Here is a 22,610-nt window from a genome sequence, read left to right on the forward strand (position 1 = left end):
AGAGGAGTGGGGTAGGCAGAGGCGTGGGATGGGATGTGATGAGAAGAGGGTGGGGTGAAAGAGGGCTGAGGTGGGCAGTGGGGTCAGACATGTAAATGAAGCAGGCAGAGGAGTAAGGTGGGCTGGGGGATGAAGCACGTGGAAGGGTGAGGCAGGCAGGGGAGTGAAGCAGGCAGAGTGTGACGCAGGCAGAGGGGTGAGGCAGGGGAAGGGTAGGGCAGCCAGTGAGGTGAGACAGTGAACAGGACGTAACAGAAAAGAGATTCAGCCACTGAAGTTGAGATGGGCAGGCTGAATGAGGTAAGGTGTGAGACATAGGGCAAGGAAGAGAGTGAGAATGGGGGAGTTAAAGTGAGTGAGAAAGGTAGAGTGAGAGTGAGAAAGGCAGAGTTAGAGTGAGAAAAAGGGAGTCTAACAGAGGGAATCAGAGAGAGTCCAATAGAGTCCAATAGAGAAGTAAAGAGGGAGATAAGAAAAGCAAAGAGAAGTTATGAAATTAAGGTTGCCAGTGAATCAAAAGAAAACCCCAAGGGTTTTTATCAAATGTACCGAACGAAAAATAAAGATAGGATAGGACCACTCAGAACAGAATCAGGTGACATTACCAGTGAAGATAAAGAAATGTGCTCCATCCTAAATAATTATTTCATATCAGTATTCACCAAGGAAAATCTTAGCCTGGTCCCTCAAGCAGTAAATATTTACCATGAGAATACGGAAAATATTCTTAGTAAAATAACCATTAGTAAGGAGGACGTATTGAAAGAAATTAATAAGTTAAAACCTCAAAAATCGCCAGGTCCGGACGATATATATGCAAAAATTATAAAGGAAACCAAAGAAGAATTATGTCAGCCACTTTTAACGTTATTTAATGACTCTTTAAGTTCAGGAGAAGTTCCAGAGGCGTGGAAAACCGCAAACGTAGTGCCCATCTTTAAAAAGGGTGATAAATCAGCTGCGTCGAATTATCGTCCGATAAGTCTAACGTCAATAGTAGGAAAAATGTTAGAGTCAATTTTGGCAAATAAGATTAGAGAACACTTAGAAAAATTTAATCTTATAAACGAAAGTCAGCAAGGATTCAGGCAAGGACGATCCTGCCTCACAAATTTGTTGTCATTCTACTCGGAGGTCTATGAGGCAGTAGATAGCGATAAAGCTTACGATGTTATTTATCTGGACTTTAGTAAAGCTTTTGACAGGGTCCCACACGAAAGGTTAGTTAGAAAGGTTCGAGCACACGGTATAGACGGCGATATCTTAAAATGGATAGAATCCTGGCTGAAAGGACGAAAGCAGAGAGTATTAATAAATGGAACTAAGTCGGACTGGGGATTAGTAACTAGCGGTGTACCACAGGGTTCAGTACTCGGTCCCTTATTATTTATCATATATATAAATGATCTAGACTTAGGAGTCAATAGCAGCATCAGCAAATTTGCCGACGATACAAAAATAGGGCGTATCATTAACTCGACTGACGATTGCCATAACTTACAAAAAGACCTCGATACATTGTCCAAATGGTCTAAAACTTGGCAAATGGAATTTAACGTTGAAAAATGTAAAGTACTTAACGTAGGCAAGACCATTGGAGATACTAAATACAGCTTAGATAACAAAGAAATTAGCAAATCGGAATGCGAGAGAGATCTAGGAGTTATGATAATAGTAACGACCTTAAACCAAGGCAACAGTGCATTAATGCGAGGAATAAAGCAAATAGGGTCCTAGGATTTATTTCGAGAAGCGTGAGCAATAGATCATCTAAAGTAATACTAAAACTTTATCTAGCATTAGTAAGGCCACATTTAGACTACGCAGTACAATTCTGGTGTCCTTACTATAGAATGGACATTAATTCGTTAGAAAATGTACAGAGAAGAATGACTAAAATGATACATGACGTCCGGAACCTGTCATATGAAGACAGACTGAAAAGACTAAGTCTGCATTCGATAGAGAGGCGTAGAGTAAGGGGAGACTTAATTGAGGTGTTTAAGTGGATGAATGGTATAAATAAGGGAGATATTAGCAAGGTACTTAAAGTGAGCATACAGGATAGAACTAGAAATAATGGTTTCAAACTAGAAAAATTCCGTTTCAGTAAGGAAATCGGTAGAAATTGGTTTGGTAATAAAGTAGTAGACGAATGGAATAAGCTACCTAGTAAAGTAGTTGCTGCCTCTTCCATTGAGAGTTTCAAGCATGGGCTAGATATGCATATGACAAACAAGGGGTGGATATAGGATATTGGATATAGAATAAATAAAATCTTATAACCAATACTAATTCAAAAAAATTTTCTTTTCAGGTTACACTATGATAGTCTCTATTCTCCTTTCACACTTTCCTGTAAAATGTCCACGCCAGTTTTTCTATACGGCGCGGTGTTCTTTCTGACTTTTTCCTGCCGGCTTCGGCTGGAGGGTTTGGAGGGCGGGGGAGAGCCTTCTTCTTTGCTATCCTTATCTCATTCTAGTAGTTTAGTTACTCTTCTAGGAGCTGCCTAGCATGGGCCAACCGGCCTACTGCAGTTATCCTCTCTTCTTATGTTATGTTCTTATGTTCTAATCTGAAATTCAAAACATAAGCCTGTGCTGCGGTTAATATACTTGAACCCTAGAAGTGCAAAAAATTACGTTCTGTACTGGCATGTAGTGACTTATCTGTCTGCGTTTTACCCAAGACGACAGAGGCAACATGAAAAAAAAAGTATAAAAGTAGCAGATGTGAAAGCTTTGGGGCACCAGTTAATGCCCTTGCTGTGGTGTGGTGTGGGAGGGTGATTTTGTGTGGTGTGGTGCGGGAGGGTGATTCTGTGTGGTGTGGTGTGGTGTAGGAGGGTGATTTTGTGTGGTGTGGAGTGGAAGGGTGATTTTGTGAAGTGTGGTGTGGGAGGGTTATTCTGTGTGGTTTGGTGTGGGAGGGTTATTCTGTGTGGTGTGGTGTTGTGTGGTGTGGTGTGGTGTGGTGTGGTGTGGTGTGGTGTGGTGTGGTGTGGTGTGGGAGGGAGATTTTGTGTGGTGTGGTGTGGGAGGGAGATTTTGTGTGGTGTGTGTGGGAGGGTGATTTTGTGTGGTGTGATGCGGAAGGGTGATTCTGTGTGGTGTGGTGTGGTGTGGGAGGGTGATTTTGTGTGGTGTGGTGTGGTGTGGTGTGGGAGTGATTTTGTGTGGTGTAGGGTGGAAGGGTGATTTTGTGTGGTGTGATGTGACAGGGTGGTATGGGGTGCTGCGCTGTGTTGCGTTGTGTGCTGTGATATGCTGTGATATTAGGTGACCTGGCTAAAGCCGCTAAAATCTACGGGAGTGACGGACGTCTATCTATCTATCTATTGCCAGACACCACAATCCCGCAAAGGCTGGCCATTTGACACTAAGTTAGTTGTTTTACAGGGAGGGGCACCAACCCTACACCAACCCACTTGTTGACACGTAGGGAGCACGTATGGTTTGGTTATATGGTTACCACCCAGCGTTGTAAATGGTTTCTTGGCTTACAGGAAACCATTTGGCTTGTCACTCAATGTAAAGCCCATTCCAAAAATCGTTAATCTTGAAATGGTTTTGCCTAGAAAATATATTTAACGAAACTATTCATGTACTGGTATACATTTCACTGAACCAGATATGTTCGCAGAGGAAGACTGTATAATTCATTTCAAAAATAGTTTTTTTTTTTTTTTTTTTCATCATTATTATAAACTCACCCATCATGTTCTCAGGCTTAGGACGTAAATCTCTTCATTATAATTTCGAACCTATTTTTAATCCCCTGATTCCTTTTTTTTTTTTTTTTTTTACTTAGTAAAACCTTAGTATTTATGGGGTTCATGATGCTTTCTATAAGCTCTCGAAGGCGAAAAATATCCGCTACACCGAATAAAAACATCTGGAGATAACAACACTGTATGGGACGTCACTGGGCTAGCCAGGTAAATGAGAGTAAGGCAAAGAGTAAAAATGCGCGAGGCTACCAAGTGAGGCACGTATTTCAGGGAGTGAGGCAGGGATTTAAGAATATTGCGGATTAAGAAAAGGTGAGGCATGCATTTAAAGGGAGTCTGCCAGGGATTTAAAAAGAGTGAGGCAGGCATTTAAAGGGAGTCAGCCAGGGATTTAAAAAAGTGAGGTAGGCATTTAATGGGGGAAGGGAAGAAAGAATAAGAGGGGAAAATAAGAAAAAGAAAATGAACTAATTATTTGGATCTTTCTCTCTCTCTCTCTCTCTCTCTCATTAAGCACAAATCATGCACCTCAGTTTACGTCTACTTAGTCAAGAAAGGAAGAATGGAAGATGATGGGATTAAAAGCAGGGATGATTATCAAAAAAAAAATATATATAAAATACAAACAAGGAAGTAAAGAATGAAAGAGGTATAAAATGGAAAAATAATTATGGCAAAAAAAGTACTAGGAAATCAAAGCAGATTAAACTGGAACTCGATGAAAGAGAAATGGAATGCAAATAAGAGGGAGGAAAGAAGGAAAAGCAAACAAAAATAAATGAAAGGAACTGAGAAGGTAAATGCGTGATGAACAGGGACAGGATGCAAAGAGAGTACGAAATGAAAGACAAAAAATGGGCATAAAGCAGAGTTAAATTATGAGGATGACAAGACAGAAAACGTGCACGAGGATCCGTGAAAAGGATGAAAAATAATCCTAATTTCTGGGGAAAGAGAGAGAGAGAGAGATTCTTGGAGAACAAAAGGACTTCTAAGGACTTATGAAATTATAGTATTCCTCTCCCCCCCCCCGCTCTCTCTCTCTCTCTCTCCATATCGCTTCTTTTCCTCCCCTCCTCTCCACTTCCTGCCCACCATACCTTCCCTCTACTCCTCCTGCCACCTCCACTCCCTTTACTGCCTACCTTCTTTACATCTGCCTACCCTCTCTCCCCCTCCTGCCTGCCATATCTCCTTCCCTCCCCCTCTGGCTTACCTTCCCTTCTTCCCTCCCACTCCGGCCTTCCTTCCTATTATCCCCCTCCACTCTACATTTCCCTCTTCTCTCCTCTACCTGTCACTTTCCTTCCTTCTCTCTTCTTCCTGATTATTTTCCCTCCTTCTCTCCTCCTTCCTACTTTCTCTCTTCTTCCTGATTATTTTCCCTCCTTCTCTCCTCCTTCCTACTTTCTCTCTTCTTCCTGATTATTTTCCCTCCTTCTCTCCTCCTTCTTACCTTCTCTCCTTCCTACCTCTCCTCCCCCTCCCCCCCAAATGGCCCTCTGCCCCCTACACTAAGCACATCCCAGGTAATCCCCATTGATCCCTCTCGCTCCCTCCCTCCATCCCTTCACCTTACCCCTCTCTCTCTCTCTCTCTCTCTCTCTCTCTCTCCCTCTCTCTCTCCATTTTGTTTTCCTTGCTTCTCTTTCGTTTTCTCTTAAATTTCTCCAGTTTTCTTCGTTTCCTTCCATTCACTGTTTTCTTTCCTTGTCGTTCATTTTTCGTCTTCTTTCTAATTTCTCTTGACTTTCCTCCTTGTTTCCCACATATCGTTTTGTAAGGATAGTACTTTCTTTAATTTTCGTATTATATTTTCTTTACTCTTCATATCAGTCTCTTTCCGTCCTTGTTAATCTAACGTTTTTTCTTCCAGTCCACATTTTCTTCCCCTTTCTTTCTTATTGTGTTTTCTAGTCTCCCTTTCACCCAAGTTTCCCTGTCTTCCGTTTCCTCTACCATCTCCCCATTATTGTTCTCCTTCGCCATTCCTCGGTCTATATTTTCTTGAGTCTTCCTTTCACCCATTTATCCTACCTCCTTATCCTTCCTGTTCTTTGTTATCCTTGTCCTATTCTAGTACTTTAGTCACACTCTTGTATTAGCTGCCTAGTATGGGACAATTGGCCTACTGCACTTGTCCTCTCTTCTTATGTTCTTATGTTTCTCAAGTTCAAATTCTCCAGTACTTTTTTTCCTTCCTGTTTTCTTCCGTTCCTTTGGCCCAAAATCCCTCGCGACTCACTTTCAATCGTTTTTCTCTCATTATCTGCTCTTTCAATCCATTTCCATTTCCCAGTCATCCTCCTCCCTAATTTTTTGTTTTTCCATATTTTCCTTTTACCCCCCCTCCGTATAACTACTAAGTCGTTCAACATGAAGCCAAAAGTTTGAAGCAGGGAAGGGAAGGGAACGGAACGGAACGGAAGGGTGAGAGAACAAACTACAAAGGATAAAGGAAGAGAGGAATGGAGGTAAGAGGAAAGTGGAGGAGGACGATAAAGAAGTAAGAGGCAGGGGAGGGAAATAAAGGAAAAGGGGAGAATATAAAAACTGGGAGAGGGGGAAGGTAACAGGAGCAGACGGGGGCTGAGGTGGGAGAGAGGAAGGGGAAAAACAAGAGGGTATGGGAGAAGAGGAGTGGAAAGGGGAAGAGGGAACGGGCAGAGGGTAAGAGGTAGTGTGAGGAGACGGGAAAGGGGAGGGGGAGAAGAGAGAGGAGGAAAAGTGGAAAACAAGGAGGGGGGGGGGACTGGAGAGAGAGAGAGAGAGAGAGAGAGAGAGAGAGAGAGAGAGAGTCCACATACAACAATCCACCCCCCCCTCTCCCCGTCCATAAGATCAATGCACGTAATCAATACAATGCACTTCAGAACGCACGCCAAATTACTTCCCTTTATTCCTAACCTTTTTTCCGCCCAGCCCAATTTCTTCCGCCATTTTACACTCAAAACTCGAGAACAAACTCAAATAAATCCATCCACTCAATATAATAGCGCCTTTTTTGTAGTTCATTTTTGCTGCTATCTGGTGACTTGATTCATGTTAGCTTTTTTTTTTTTTTCTTTTTTTTCTTTTTTTTGAAGTATATGACATTCAAAAACAGGTCAAGGTCATTTATATATTTGACACAAATGGTGGGTGACAGAGCGACTTGGAGGCGTTTTGTCTGCGGCCACCTCTGCGGGATTAGGGCGTCGGGCTATAGATAGATAGACAGATAGACTTGGGTCACCCTAGGGTACCTCCTGTATAATATCAAGATCTAAGAAAAATAAGTGCAAAGAAATATATGTAACAATACTTACCAAAACAATAAGTTTCGCTATATATATATATATATATATATATATATATATATATATATATATATATATATATATATATATATATATATATATATATATATATATGCCAAGTTTAACAACAACAATAATAATAATAATAAATAATAATAATAATAATATAATACGAGACGCCCTGGGGCTGAATGGGTTGCTGGATGAGGCTCTCTAAATGCAAATGATACGCAAATATTAAATGAAACGCAAATATTACACTCGAAATGAAAACAAGATGGATGAACGTAGCAATATGAAAATAAAATCGAGTCATAACAGAAATCAGGGGCAATAAGGTTCACTTTTACCGAGGCAGACAAGAAGACTTCGACCCAATGGGCATAGGCCTATTTATGTCTTCCCTATATACCCCTTTCAGGTCAGTTTAGTATTTTTATTATAATTGTAATTATAATTATTAGCAGAAGCAGCAGCAGTATCATTGCTATTATTATTATTATTATTATTATTATTATTATCATTATTATTTTCATTATTATTATTATTATTAGTATCATTATTTATTATTATTATTATTATTATTATTATTATTATTATTATTATTATTATTATCACCCACAGACGACTTTCTTTGGATCATGGGGAAAATTTTCGCAGTTTACGGGTTAATGCAACCTGTATCTAACCATCCCCGGTTCGTTTTTTTTTTTTTTTTTTTTCCAATCTTAACGAAATCGTTTGGAGATGGTAAAAATAAAACAAAAAATAAAACGAAGGCTGACAAGGCAATACGGTCCATGTTTACCAAGGCTGACAAGGTGAATTTGGCTTAACGGGCTTATTTTGTCTACTTTGTTTGAGAGCACGAGGGGGGGTGGGGGGCGAGGCCAGATGGAGAGAGGTAATGGCGGAGACAGAGAGCGGGAAAGAGTAAGAATCCTTTTGCACCTGGCACGATAATATTCTCTTGTATTTCAGTATGCTAATATTACAACGGTACATGACATACTATGAATATACCAAATAATAATAAGTTAAAGGAGGAGGTGTTCAATGTCCTCATCAGCCAAGAACAATACGACTCACACTCTTAAAATGGTCTCCATCGATAGTGCAATCTTCTATAAAGCTGTGTACATGACAAGTGATCTGGACAGTGTTACTATTTCATGACAGTCACTACACAATGTCCTTCATAAGAAAAATATTCAGTTTAATTAATATTGCAAGAATGAAAATAATGTCATCGCTTTTACAGAGTTCGCCGTATCTATGTTTGGCTACTGGTGATGTTCGATTCTCCTCCCTCCTGTCACAAGAACCGTCCAAACACACACACACACACACACACACACACACACACACACACAGGGAACCGTCCAAACACACACACACACACACACACACAGTCAACCGGCATCCCGTGGGAAGGAGGGAAGAGTGGCCTAAAGGAGAGGGTGGCGCTTAAGGGGCTTACACAGGGCTCAAGGGAGGGGTCTCTGTGCTTCTGGGGCTGTGTTCTTATACTTCTTGAGCTCAACCTACAGAGCAGATCGCATGCTTGCACTTTCCTATTCAACTATCATCCATCATACAGTTATCTAAGACTTCATAACCAAACTAGTGTCACTATCAGAATGACAAATACGACACAACAAAATTTTTTCTGGCAATAATTATCAGATACGGAAACCCTCAGCACAGTGACTGGCTACGATCCTTTCTGAAGAGGGTCCCTCATCTTACCTTCCGTTGGTCTTACAGGCCTTCACGGCAATACCACAATACAGAGTGTAAATAACCATCTTCAATCAAGCAGAAAAGCACCTTTAAACTGAACTCCGTCGCAGCTCTCCTTCGTGAAACATGTCATAATAACAATGACTTACACAAAACAAACTGACTGCCTCACCGATAAATTCAACCATCACTCTCTTCCCTTCAGACAGACATGAATCTCATATACTCCCAAAGTTACCCTCTTTATTTAGTCATTGCTCTTTGAAAGACATCCCAAAAATCTTGTACACATAATCTTATCTCAACAGACAAGAAACATCAATACAAAGACATCTAGTAAACTCAATATCTTGAAAACAACCCATGAACTACCTTCAGACAACAGAAGGAATACCTGAAAACGATAAGGCCAGCGAGTTCATGATGGGCTCCCCCCTTTGCTGCCACAAACACGTAAAAAAAAAAAAAAAGAGGGGGGGGGGAATAATAAGACGTACAACACCCATGAATATAATCATTTGCACCATGAAACAAAAGCAACCCATTACCATTCAAAGATCACATGAATATAAGAGATAAACTGTTTCTGCAAAGCAGGATTCTCTTCAAAGCAGGATTCATCCCACCCGTGCAACTCTTTGTAACGGTTATCCAAAACCTCCAGCCAAACAGCATCCTCAACGAACCACAACCAGACGTTCATGCCACAGATATTACTTCTCCCAGAGACACATGTGTACACTTTGCCACACTACGATGTGATCATCACCCTTCTCTGCTTCTCTACGAACACAAACTACAACTCACACACAATCCACTTTGGAACCAACATAAAATATAGCTCATAAAAAAAAAAAACTACACCCCCAACGCCTTGTATACCCTTACGCTAATACACATTTACTCACCTCATGCGCCCGACTCTTATAATACAGACAATCCTTCAGTATAACCTCGACAAAAGAACTCTGACAGCGCCCAGGTAACGTGACGTGTATCTTGTAGTCCACCGAGATAACGTCCATTAACCCGGGTCCACAATAACAACATCGACAACCAGAAAGCACTCAGTGAGAGAACATCTCCACCAGTCCCAGTAAAATTTATGATTTACTACTGTAATTCCTACCAGACGATTTATGGTGGCACATAGTTAATTCTACTGGCTCGGTCTGCCCTAATACACCATTTCAGAGCACATTCCACCGCCAGCGACCCCAGGATTTATAACTGATTCCTTCACCCGGATCTACATTAACATAAAAATCTAATAAACTCTTCCTTGACCCACTGCCCACCTATCTATCTTTCCAGCAAAATAGAATAACTTCTTGAGATATCTTGTACACAAACACAGACAGACAGATATCCAAGGGTGAATACATAACCTCCTCGAACTTCACTGCCGGTAACAATAACAATGAACAGCGTGGTAAATTATGCAGTAAAAATTATAAAGCCACCTAACTGGCCCATACCATTTAAACAATCATTCCACCAAGGCAACGACTCCTTAAAGAACAGCGAAACGTGTGTCAAGCTAAAAGGGTCAAATCACAACACACTGGCCTTCACAAATATTACCAAATCATCGCTGGCTAGTAAATGTTTTGTTCATATCCTAATTAAATGACAACAGATAAACACTCACCTTGCGCCTTTCACCTGGCTCCAACAGAATTCATTTAGACACGTACCTGAAAAGATAAAATAAATAATTAAATAAACGGGAGAGAAAAGGGCGAAAAACACACTTCAACATGCCAGAAAGATAAATAATAGTAGTTGCAAGCTCAGGCTCATCTGAACGTGAAACCTGTGGACTACAGGCCGAAGCTGCTCTTTTTTTGCAGTTCACCATCCTCCTTTCAAGGGATAGGGAAGGGAGTGAAAGACGTTTATATAACCTGGCAGCTCCACCGCCTAGTCACATCGGTGCCATCACGAGAAGGTGTACCTAAGTGGAAAGGGAAAAATGCTTAGAAAACACCTAAAAATGCATATATACGTCGTCAGTAGCTACATATAAAGGCATACCATTTCCCACTCCCCTCAAGAACTATTTTCCACCACCTTCTGCCATCACCACCCAGTTTCCTGCACGCATCTGTTATTTGCATCGCCTCTCCACTCACTCATCCCATTCCCCTGTCCATCTCAATTTCCCGTCCTCCCTCATTTCCTCCGCACTTCAGTCGCCTCCCTCTCCCATTTCCATGCCAGATTCAGTGTTTTCCGGGGTTGGGTTTCCTTACAAATGTTTATCTATTTTTTTTTTACCAGTTTATATTCTCCTGTCTTGTTTTTTTTTTGTCCTCTTTTATTTATCTATAGTTTTGTGATTCTCTCCTACTCTTTTTATTTATTCCTCTCCTAATCTAGTTTTTCCCTTATTCTATGTCTCTTCCACAAATTTTCTCCTGTTCTGTTTCTGCCCAATTCTCGTTTTTTTTTTCTTTTTCTCTATTTACAAACCAGATTTAGGGTTTTCCGGGGCCCAGTCTTACACCATTTTTTTTTTTTACATAATATTTCTCTCTTATCCTGGTCTCGTGGCTAATGAGGCAAGCATTTTAATTTCAATCCTAAAATATTATAATAACTGAACTATTAAGTTTGTGGGCACTCTGTACGGGAGAACACCTGCAGTGTTAATTACACACACATTAACAATATTCAAGACAATAATACAATGAAAGGCAGGTAGAACAGACAGTACAGCTACGAGTATATACAGAGTGTGATCAGTGTTCGTTTGCTAAGTCCTCTAAGTGGCAGTGTCACCTAACTTAACAACTGCTGAACTCCCTTACACTCGGCCTAAGAGCGATTAATATTCTGCTAAGGAAAGATGATTAGGATTTGTGCACGATGTACACGACTGCAGGGCAAGTGTAACACAGGAAGGCTTACTGTGTGTGGCAAGGTGGGAATAAGTTGACAAAATTGTACCCACTGAAGGCTAAGTCTCTGTGTTGGAAGTGTACGTGGGTGTCTGTGTCAGTATCCACGTGGATGCTTGAAATGCCTGGGGATGAGGTGCCGAAGGCATCCAGTCTTCTGAGGGATGAACATTGTCTCCGTGTGGGTGGCAGCAGGGTACACGAAGCTCGTCAGACTGCCAGTCTTATTGACGTCCGAGGGATTCATAGACACTCAAACCACAGACTAGGCGAGTAGACTGGGACGAAGAGGCAGAGGCTGGATCCACAACTCAGAGGGTTGCAACAACTCGAGGAGGTGCATCAACTTGATGAACTGCAAGATATAATTATCGTCCGATGGAACACATCAACAGTCTAGTTTAGTGCAGCAACATGATTAATGGCTACTGAAAGGGTTGGTAATATCGGCAATTCGATTAATCCCAACAAATAACAGTGTGAGACCCAGAAGTGATGTCTCCATGCTGGTCTTATACTCTGTACATTAGTATGACCCAGAATATTTTTCCTTTTGCAGTTTATTGCTATATGGTTCAGTGGTAGAATAACACAATATTACGGCTCTACTGTACATCTTCTGCACAGCACCTCTTCGTGACTTGCCTCATATTCTAGCACTAATTCATTGCTATAACTCAGCATTCAAGCTCGAGGTGTCAATTTAAGACCAAGTTGGAATAAAGGGAGAATAAATGAAAAGCCATGTCCAACTGTGTACCCTCGATGGTCCTAGGGAGATTCCAGTGAATATGGTCTTATGTCTGTCATTCATGGGGAATGGGAGATCCACGAGGTAACTGTGCTCTGATAACTTCCCACGTGATCCCGAGTCCTGCTCCTCTCCTCACACTCGTCCGTGTCCGAAGGTAGGATGTGAATCCCAACTTTCCAACCCAATTTTATTCTCATTCCAATTTCAGCCTATCTTTTTACACTAGAATTCCAACTCATTTATTCATTCCCAATCATACTTTCCCCCAATTTCCACTCAACTATACCAAACTCTCTCTCTCTCTCTCTCTCTCTCTCTCTCTCTCCTCAAGCAATCTTACTCCTGTCTCCATCCCATCTATTATTTAACTCACTTTCCTTCCCCAGCCAATTTTCTTCGCCCCTCTGTTGTCATCTCCTCTGGTACTCATGATAAAGGTAGCTTCTCGGCAATACCCATCCTGGCATCGTCAAGAGGGTGTTTTGAAGCAGGAACGTAATAAGATGTTGGTGGAAAGTGACGCAACCCTCACGTATGTCTGCGGTAAACTAGACCTTAAATTAAACTAAGCTAAACTATGTAAAAACCGAAACTATACAACTCAAAACTGAAACAAGTCGATCAAAAGTACGAGAAACAAAAGCAAACCTTATTCAACCTAACCTTATATAAACCTAACCCACCCAAATTGATTCTAACTAAGCCAAGCTAAACCTGCCCTACCCAAACGATAAATTAAACCTAACCCTACAATAAACTAAAACATATCAAACCTAACCTAACCAAACTAATTCAGTTAACCCAACCTAATCCTACTCAATTTACCATCTATACTATCCTACCCTACCCTAACTTTCTAAGCTAACCAAAACAAACCAAACTGTGTCAAATTCATTCAAATAAAAATAATCCAAACAAACCTAGCTTAATTCACCCAACCCAATTTAACACAAACAAAACTAACCTATACGATCCTAACTAACCCTAGCCTTCCTAACCTAACCTAACCTAACCTAACCTAGCCTAGCCTCACCTCGCCTAGCCTGGCCTTGCCCTGCCTTGCCTAACCTAGCCTAGTCTTACCAAGCCTAATCTATCCTGATCAAACCAAACCTGACCAAACCAAACCAAACCAAACCTAACCTAACCTAACCAAACCTAACCTAACCTAACCAAACCTAACCTAACCTAACCAAACCTAACCAAACCTAACTTAACCAAACCAAACTTAACCTAACCTAACCTAACCAAACCATACCAAACCAAACCTGACCAAACCAAAACCTAACCTACCCAAACCTAACCTAACCAAACCTAACCTAACCTAACCTAACATAACCAAACCAAACCTAACCTAACCAAACCAAACCTAACCTAACCAAACCAAACCAAACCTAACCTAACCTACCCAAACCAAACCAATCCTAACCAAACAAACCTCACCAAACCTAACCTAACCTAACCTAACCAAACCTAGTCTTGCCTTGCCCTGCCTTACCTTCCTTTAGCTAACAATCTAATCAATTCTAACCTAACCTAACGTACAAACCGGCATTCTAGCAACACCCACTACACTAGAATTGATATTTGTTGGATATGTTTAGGAAAGACCGGGTATATTCCACGTTATGACTGTGTTAGTTCGGCGCTGGGCTCAAAGTATTTGCAAGGCCAACATTTTCTGGCTTATTGTGTGTGTGTGTGTGTGTGTGTGTGTGTGTGTGTGTGTGTGTGTGTGTGTGTGTGTGTGTGTGTGTGTGTGTGTGTGTGTGTGTGTGTGTGTGTGTGTGTGTGTGTGTGTGTGTGTGTGTGTGTGTGTGTGTGAGAGAGAGAGAGAGAGAGAGAGAGAGAGAGAGAGAGAGAGAGAGAGAGAGAGAGAGAGAGAGAGAGAGAGAGAGAGAGAGTATTCAGAATAACAAACAAGCGTGTACGTCGATCGCGTACGTGCGTCATGCCGTGATAATGTCAGCTGGCAAAAATGTCAGAACAATAATTATAATCATCTATTATTTTAAGGCGAGTACACCCTTTGAAGATGGTGTTGTGTGAGGGGCGGCACTGGCGATGGGAAAATGTAAGAAGTTTGATGTGAGAAGCAGAAAAGTGTGGTGGGTGTAGAGGAGTGGGCAGGATGGGCTGGTATGTGGGGCAGGGTAGGGGTAATACTCCTTGCGAAGATGAGCGTTATATGTCTGCTGCTTTGGGCGTAACGATGGTTGATATTAAAAATCTCACCAAATAATCGATATTGACGGAAGGATAGGATAAAGGCCGGTTGGGTGAGAAAGGGTGGGCAGGATGGGTTGGGCTGGTGGTCGGTGGGGTGGGAGTGTGAGAATAACACACCATTTAGAGACAAGCAGTGCAGGATGACGAAACTGGGAGTAGCTATGGTGTACATCAAATCTGTCTCTCAGGATAGGAAGAATAACAACAACAAAAAAAGTAAACTCGCGCAACTCCTGTTTTCCAAGCGAACACGTAAAGGAAGTGCATGTCTAGTCTACGTACACCTGCATTTGTGTGTAGTCAGTTCAGGTTTAAGGCTATGTTTTCTTATTACACGGTATTGTTGGTATTATGGCCTAGAGAATAGCGTGCTGCGCGTGAAGGGTGTGATGGTGTGCAGCAACATGTAATACAACTGTCTCTGTTACGACTGCCAGTGTTAGCGAGAAGCCTCTAGGGAAATGTGCTGGGTAATGGGGTAGTGACATGAAAACGCGTAAAACCACATAGAATAACATATGAATTTTTTGGATAAGACGAATTACTTAAAGAAACACGACAAGAGCCTTCCACACAACTGGCAGAAACAGCTTAACCACGAACGTCAGTGTGTACCCGTGTGCAGAAATAAAGCTGTAAGGATGAGATGCTACAGAGCCTGTTAAGACAACGTGGATATGGGTCTGGTGGGGTTAGGAGTCTTCGTAGCAAAATTTTCTTTAGCAACTTATTTTGCATATTATACAATCATAATCTCTCGTATTTTTATCTAATGCCAAGAAAGTTCGTTTAATCCCTTCACTATGATGCTGCCTAGTTTTCCTTCTATCACTTCCACACGATTCTCTTCAATTTCCTATGACAGACCTATCGTACTGCAGGATTTTTCCCTCTAGCTCGAAAAGACCCTCCGAAATAAGTTGAAATCGTCTGGAAATGGCAAGAAATACCGGTATATAGAAAATCCACCTCCTTTAATCTGGCGACGTCTTTCTCTCATTTCATCTCGCTGCCTCCAGACGATCTTATTGATCTAGCGAGAGACTTTCTTACACTGAATGTAAGTCGTCAGGAGGTAGCAAGGGAAATAAAGAAATCACCGTACTAAATGAGCTGATGGTTAATTTCGAACTGGGAAGGTTTGATATGCCGTGGCCTTCATTATCTCCGTCTGCACGATAGGTTTCTCCTGGGCTGAATAAAATCGTGCGGAAGCAGCAAGAATAGTATCACAACGTCGTTACCTGATTAAAGAGTTCAGATAATTTAGCGGTGAGTCAACTTGTCACATACAGAAAGCAACTGGCACAAGGGTGCCAGAGAGAGACTGTCCTTAACCCACGAGAACAGTCTTAAGCCCCTCTGATAAGGTGATGTCTTTTTAATATGCAGAAGCATCTCTATGGGTGATATTGTCCATCTGCCCGTCTCTAATGATTTTCGGACACGAGGTGCCTTAATCTCGTGAACTTCAGCGACCTGAGCGAAGCCCCATCCCCCCACCAAAACACACACCAGGCCACCCTCTCACACCACAAAAGGAAATTTAACCTAGGGGTCCTGACGCTCCTTATCTTTTATGCCTACTAAATTCTTGTTACGACCAGACATTTTACTCAGGAGTGTCCTAACAATGTCTTTATCTAACTCTTCAACTTCAAAAAGTCCTTCATATACCAATTAAAATCGCCTGGAGACAAAAATTCTAACACATAACAACGGCAACATTACTGGGCAAATGCAAGACAAGCCCCAAAGTCTGCTTATAATCTAAGCACAAGACCCATTTTCTCTAATACATCATGCTACTGGCACATTCGAATCGACCTCATTTATTATGCCACTTTTGAAACCGAATATAACATGTACCTTTACGGCGCGTCCACACGTGCTCTCGAACATATGTTGGCAACACGGCAGGAAACATGTTCGGGAACGTGTTTGCAGCAGTATTTGGACAGATGTTTGCAAACATGTTTCAGTGCAGCTTAGAACGCTGGCACCAGAGACGATGGGATAAGTGTGTCCATACCAGGCAACAGAGACTTCACCATGATTCTGCCAACATGATCTGGACGCTGCTGTTCCCAACATGTTTGCAGCGTGTTCGTTACTGTGTTGCTTACATGTTCCCAGCAGTTGTTCGAGCACACGTGTGGACGCGCACTTACGGCACAGCTGATTTGCGTCCGTTGGTACCCCGCCCGACCTTTTCCAGCATTTGGGGGGGCATAAAATCTTTTAAAGGCATAAATCCAAAATCTGAGAAAGTGTTTTCAAAATATCAGGCTCAATTATTTGCACTGTAAAATTTCAGGACAACCAGCCTAGAAATCAGTCGTGCGGTCGTGGCAACTCGGAAATATAAAAGAAAAAAAAATAATCGTACTGACAAGGCTGAGCCCATATGGGATTAGATCATATCATCCTGACCTATTTTCCCATGTAAAGACAGGGTGAGGCAGGATTCAGAAACAAAGAAAATACAGAAGTGGAAGAATCACCACCAACCAACCAACCATAACAACCACAACACAATCATCCAGAACAATAACACCAATCGTCACCGCCAACACCATCATCAAGGCCCCTCTTCCCACCTCAAGACGGGGTAAGGTCTAATCCTGGAGAAAAAAAAAACAGTAAATGGTAAACTATCAACAGCATCTATCTATCTATCTATTGCCAGACGCCTCAATCCCGTTTGGGGGGATGGGGTGGAGAAGTATATGAGAGAGGGGGGTGGAGAAGTATATGAGAGAGGGGGGTGTGAGTTGGGAGCAGGGCAGTGAAATGACGGGGGACAGGGCGACTTGGAGGCGATCAACAGCATGCCCAGTGAAAAAAGACACACAGTCATTCATATACATCACTGTCTCATCTCCATTATTCATTTATATTATTCTTTGTCTCTCTTTTGCTCTCTCTCATTCTCTCTCTTCCCTCAACTACCTCTCATCTCTCTTCTCACGCCATCACCTCTCATTTCTCTACCTTCCATGTTATCTCTCATTTCCCTCTTCGCATCATTATCTCATTTCCCATCTCCCTCTCTCTCTCTCTCTCTCTCTCTCTCCAGCGATCCCTCATTTCTCTCTCTCCCTTCTGCTGTCCCTTATCTCTCTCTCTCTCTCTCTCTTCCCTCCGCTATCCCTCATTTCTCTCTTCCCTCCGCTATCCCTCATTTCTCTTTCTTCCATTCGCTATCCCTCATTTCTCTTTCTTCCATTCGCTATCCCTCATTTCTCGCTCTCTTCCCTCCGCTGTCCCACATCTACCCCCCCCTCTCTCCCTCTCTCAGCTATCCCTCATTTCTCTCTCTTAACCACTGGCCTGTCCTCTCCATTCCCATCGGGTCGGGATCAGTTGGGAGAAATATGCCTATCAGTAACCGATTTCCCGATACCCGATAGCAGAGGTGGGTCTCTCTCTCTCTCTCTCTCTCTCTCTCTCTCTCTCTCTCTCTCTCTCTCTCTCTCTCTCTCTCTCTCTTATTATCAAACATCCCTTCTCATTATTTTCATGTCTCTTATTGTTTCTTCTCACTCTCTCCCTCTCTCTCTTTTATTATCAAACATCCCTTCTCTTTATTTTCATGTTATTGTTTCCTCTCTCTCTCTCTCTCTCTCTCTCTCTCTCTCTCTCTCTCTCACACACACACACACACACACACACACACACAGCCAAGCCACTCTCTGTCCCATCATCTTCTGTTCGATGTTCTTAAGTTCCCATTTACCGCAAGATTACGCTGCACACACACCATGCACTGACCTTACTCCCTTCAATCCGGAGACGCACTATGATTTTCACACTCCCCACACGATTTTACTCGCCACAGGAGGGGTTATTCTGCTTACTGGAGGACTACGAAACAAAACCACGAAACAAAACCTTCTTTTCTCAATATACTGAAGTCTTGTAGTTTCCCCTGTTCTTCTTACCTCCGGATTTCACTCAGCCAGAAGTGATCTCTCGTCTTGCCCTCTGCTGCCCTTGCCAATACTTGCAATTTCCTCTTGGCTGAAGCTGAAGTGAAAAGTCCTGAATACTCAGCCAAGAACAACAACAAAACCTTCGGAATTCCACTGAAGCGTTACCTGAAACACATACCAACACTCACAGTTCTTTTCTCCCCACAAACATTTCAAATAATAACAAACATTTCAAATAATAACAAACATTTCGTTAAATACTATACGAGGCCCAAGGAGTCACACGGGAGATCTGACCCAAAATGAGCACTGAGATTGCTAAAGGTAAAATTTTGAAGCATTTGGGTTCAAAAGAGAGGAAATTTAACTCTTTCACTATGGTGACTTTATTTTCATCGCACTACCAACGGACGATTTTATTCAACTTAAGGTAAATATCTAATGGTGGCAGTAGCAGTGGTACAGTAACCCCGGTTTGTCTGGCCTAGCTGACCCACCAACCGCAGGTAAGCAACCGCTCCTGAAGGGCTGGCCCGTTCAGTGAACCGACGTTCCCTTGTGGTGGAAAGCGTCTCGCCACAGCGAGGTGCGGGGAAGAGTTAATATTTGGTTCCTGGATGAATGGCGCAGTTAACGGGGCACCCTGGAAGCCTTCACATCACCCCGTTATTTGGTTATACTGTATGTTACCACCCAGCCTTGTAAATGGCTTCCTGGGTTACAGGAAACCATCAGGCTTGTCACTCAAAAGCAGAGTCACCTAAGGTAAGCAGTAATACATCATGTGAGTATGGTCGCCACCACATACCATAATTGCGGTATCTAATGGTGAAGGGATTCATGGAAGCTATATTTATTACCACCCACCACCACAAAAAGTCTTCTAATACAAGCTGTCTAGCTATTGTAAGAACATATAAAATAAGTGCTCTAAATTAATTAACCAGTGCTCAGATGACTTCTTGATCTTGCTATACAGCCTTCATTAAACCATTCACTTAAAGGTGTTCTCTTTAATTTGCGTACGTGTGAAGAAGTGATACTAAAATAATAACTGAAAAACAAAAGCGCTCTCAATGTGAGGCATGTAATTCCCAAACTTTGTCTGGTCCCTTAACAAACGAAATCTTGCCCACAAAAACAGCGCATTACGTTCGGTCAGTCTTTTATTCTTATTATTATTTTCTCTCCTTCGCCTTTTATCAACATCAACTCAAAAGCCAGTCGCTGGTCGATTCGCTCTTCTGCCCACGACGGCCCCATATGCAAATTCTAATGGAGGACGATTACATGGGTTTAGGCAGTAATGTTTGTGGGTGTGGGTGTCTTGGTGCAGTTAGTGTGGGTGTAACTTCTGCTGTGTATGTTGCTCTGAATGCTAAGATGATGGTACCGTTGCAGGAGGGGAGAGACAGGAGGGAGGGCGAGCTAGATGGAGGTGGGAAAGAGGGATGGAGGAGACAAAAGAAGGAGAGAGACAGGGGAGGAAAATGAGACAGAAGAAAAAAGGAAGTTAGGGGACGGGAGAGAGAGAGAGAGAGAGAGAGAGAGAGTAAGTAGAAAAGGGAAAGGTAGTAGAGGAGCAGGGGAAGAAGGGAGAGGTAGGAAGGAAGCAGGAAGGAAGGGGGCAGGGAGTAAGTAGTGGTGGGGAAGAATGAGAGGAAAGGAGAGTGGGGAAGCAAGTCGAAATGTAAGGAAGGGGAAGTAGGAAGAAGGAAAGGGAGACGATGAGAGGATGTAGGAAGGAGAAATGAGGGAGTAGAAAGAAGGAAGGAGAGAAGATGAGACAGAGTAAGAAGAAGGAAGTGGAGGAGAAAACAAGTGGAAGTAGGACGAAAGAATGGAAAAAGAAGACGAGTGGAAGTAGGATGAAGGAAGGGGAGGAGAAGAGAGGGAGTAGGAAGAAGGAAGGGAAGGAGAAGATGAGAGGGAGTAGGGAGAAGTGGAGCTGAAGAGGAAAGGGAGGTAGTAGGGAAGAGGGCAGAGAGGGAAACATAAGTGGGGATGAAAGGGAAGAAACCAAGGGAGTATGGGGAGGTATGAGGAATGATAGGAGAAGGAGGGAGGTGGGAAGAGAAAAAAAAACGTGGGGAAAGGGGAGAGGAGGAGAGGGTGGGAGGGTAGGGAGAAAGGTAGGGGAGAGGCAGGGGAGAGGAGAAAGGTAGGGGAGAGGCAGGGGAGAGGAGAAAGGTAGGGGAAGAATGGGAGGATGAGGGAAGGGATGAACGGGAGTTTGAAGGAGGGAGGGGAAGAGGAAGGCGAGCAGAAAAGAGGATGAGTGACAAGGCAAGAGGAACGGAGGGGGATAGGGATGAGAAGAGAAGTTGGGATGGAGGGGGAAAATGTAGAGAAAAGAGAAAGGAAGGAGGCGGATGAGGATACAGAATTTAGGTTAGCCACAAATGGATGGCTGGGCGACAGTTTGAAATACCAGCCTGCATCAATATTCTATGTGTTCTACGGAGCTATTTTTGTAATGTTCCTAAAGGTCAAACGGCACTATATAGGGCAGACATTAAATTAACCTTTTCCCTCGTGTAGGTACATTCAGGGGCAAAAGTTCGCCTAATATTCCACTTCCTCCACTTCTCTCTTTCCTCTCTCTATCTATCTAGTGCCAGACGCCTTGATTCCGGAAGAAGTGTCCCTGAACGAACCGCCTCCTTGTCACCCTGTCGTCCTCTAACACGCTGCCGTCCTGATCCCCATCCCCCTCTCTCATACCTCTCCTGCCCCATCCTTCCATCTTATACTCGGTCTTCGCCTCTCCCCCCGACCCTCCACTTCACTCACATAAACTCTCCAAGTCAGTCTCCCATTCTCCATTCCCTCCTCTACTGGGCAATACCCTAAGCTTAGAAATGCTGGGTAATATTTCTATGCTGTGAGAGGTTTGGTGTTTCTCTGCCCAAAGATGAATTCTCTGATATGAGTTAGTGAGAGAAGTGATAGACATACCCTAAATGTGAAATAAAAACAATGGAACAGATGGAGAACTTTTGTATTTCGGATATATCAAGACTAATACCACATAATTATATTCAGCTGTGAGAAATTCAAGCATTCAGAGGGTTAATAACTATCCTGATTACCCCTTTATTGGTATAAGACACACACACTTTAGGTATTTTATGCAGGATACCACCGGACGATTTTATTAAACTGAGAGATATGCCAGCACACAGACGAGGGGTTAAAATTGCAAATAAAAAAAAACGGGGGGAGGGGGCTGAAAATCCATCCATCCATCCATCGATCTATTCATCCATCAGCCCATCCTTTACTGACCCTTTGTATCAGGATCGTAAGGACCCCGGGGCTAGGCTAACCAGTCCAGACATTTAAGGCGACCAGCAGGCCCAGGACAGGCTCTACGAACTTGAGGAAGGGTTGGATATAGCCTTCAATAACCCCTTCAGTGGGAGAGGTTTGTCCTATAGTGAATTACATCGTCTGGTGAAGGACGAATTAAATAAAAAATGACGTGTCTCAAAAGTTCAGATGTGATTGTCATGCAACACAGGTTTTGGTTTCACCGATCTCTCTCTCTCTCTCTCTCTCTCTCTCTCTCCATTCACCCCTCCTCTCCCCCCACTCGCTCTCTCCGTCTATAAGGTGTCCAAGTTGAGTAAAGTCGTGAATATTGATCAACGTGGAGAGATTAAATGAGAAAAGTTCTTGAATCCTCTTTTCTTTTACCGGTATATACATATTTTTTTTCTCAAAGTGTATCCTGGAAAGAGATGATGCAAAGTCAGATCAGCGAAGGTGGAGGAGGACTTCGTATACCGAAATTCTGCTTTAGTTCAGTAGCAATATAAACACAATGCATTTATTTTTTGTCGAAAACTGACGAAGTATATTTTTATCTCCTCAAGTAATTGCAAGACGAGAATATTTAAGAAAGTAACTTACTTCTGTAGATAAATAATTAACTGATGTCAATGCCTGCTACAAAACTAAATGCTAATTACCTGTATATTATCCCAAACTGCATTACTGTAGGCAAGAGTT

This window comes from Coenobita brevimanus, chromosome 103 (genome assembly GCF_032717465.1).
Source record: "Coenobita brevimanus isolate Jiangsu-jjx chromosome 103, ASM3271746v2, whole genome shotgun sequence".
Classification (NCBI taxonomy): Eukaryota; Metazoa; Arthropoda; class Malacostraca; order Decapoda; family Coenobitidae; genus Coenobita; species Coenobita brevimanus.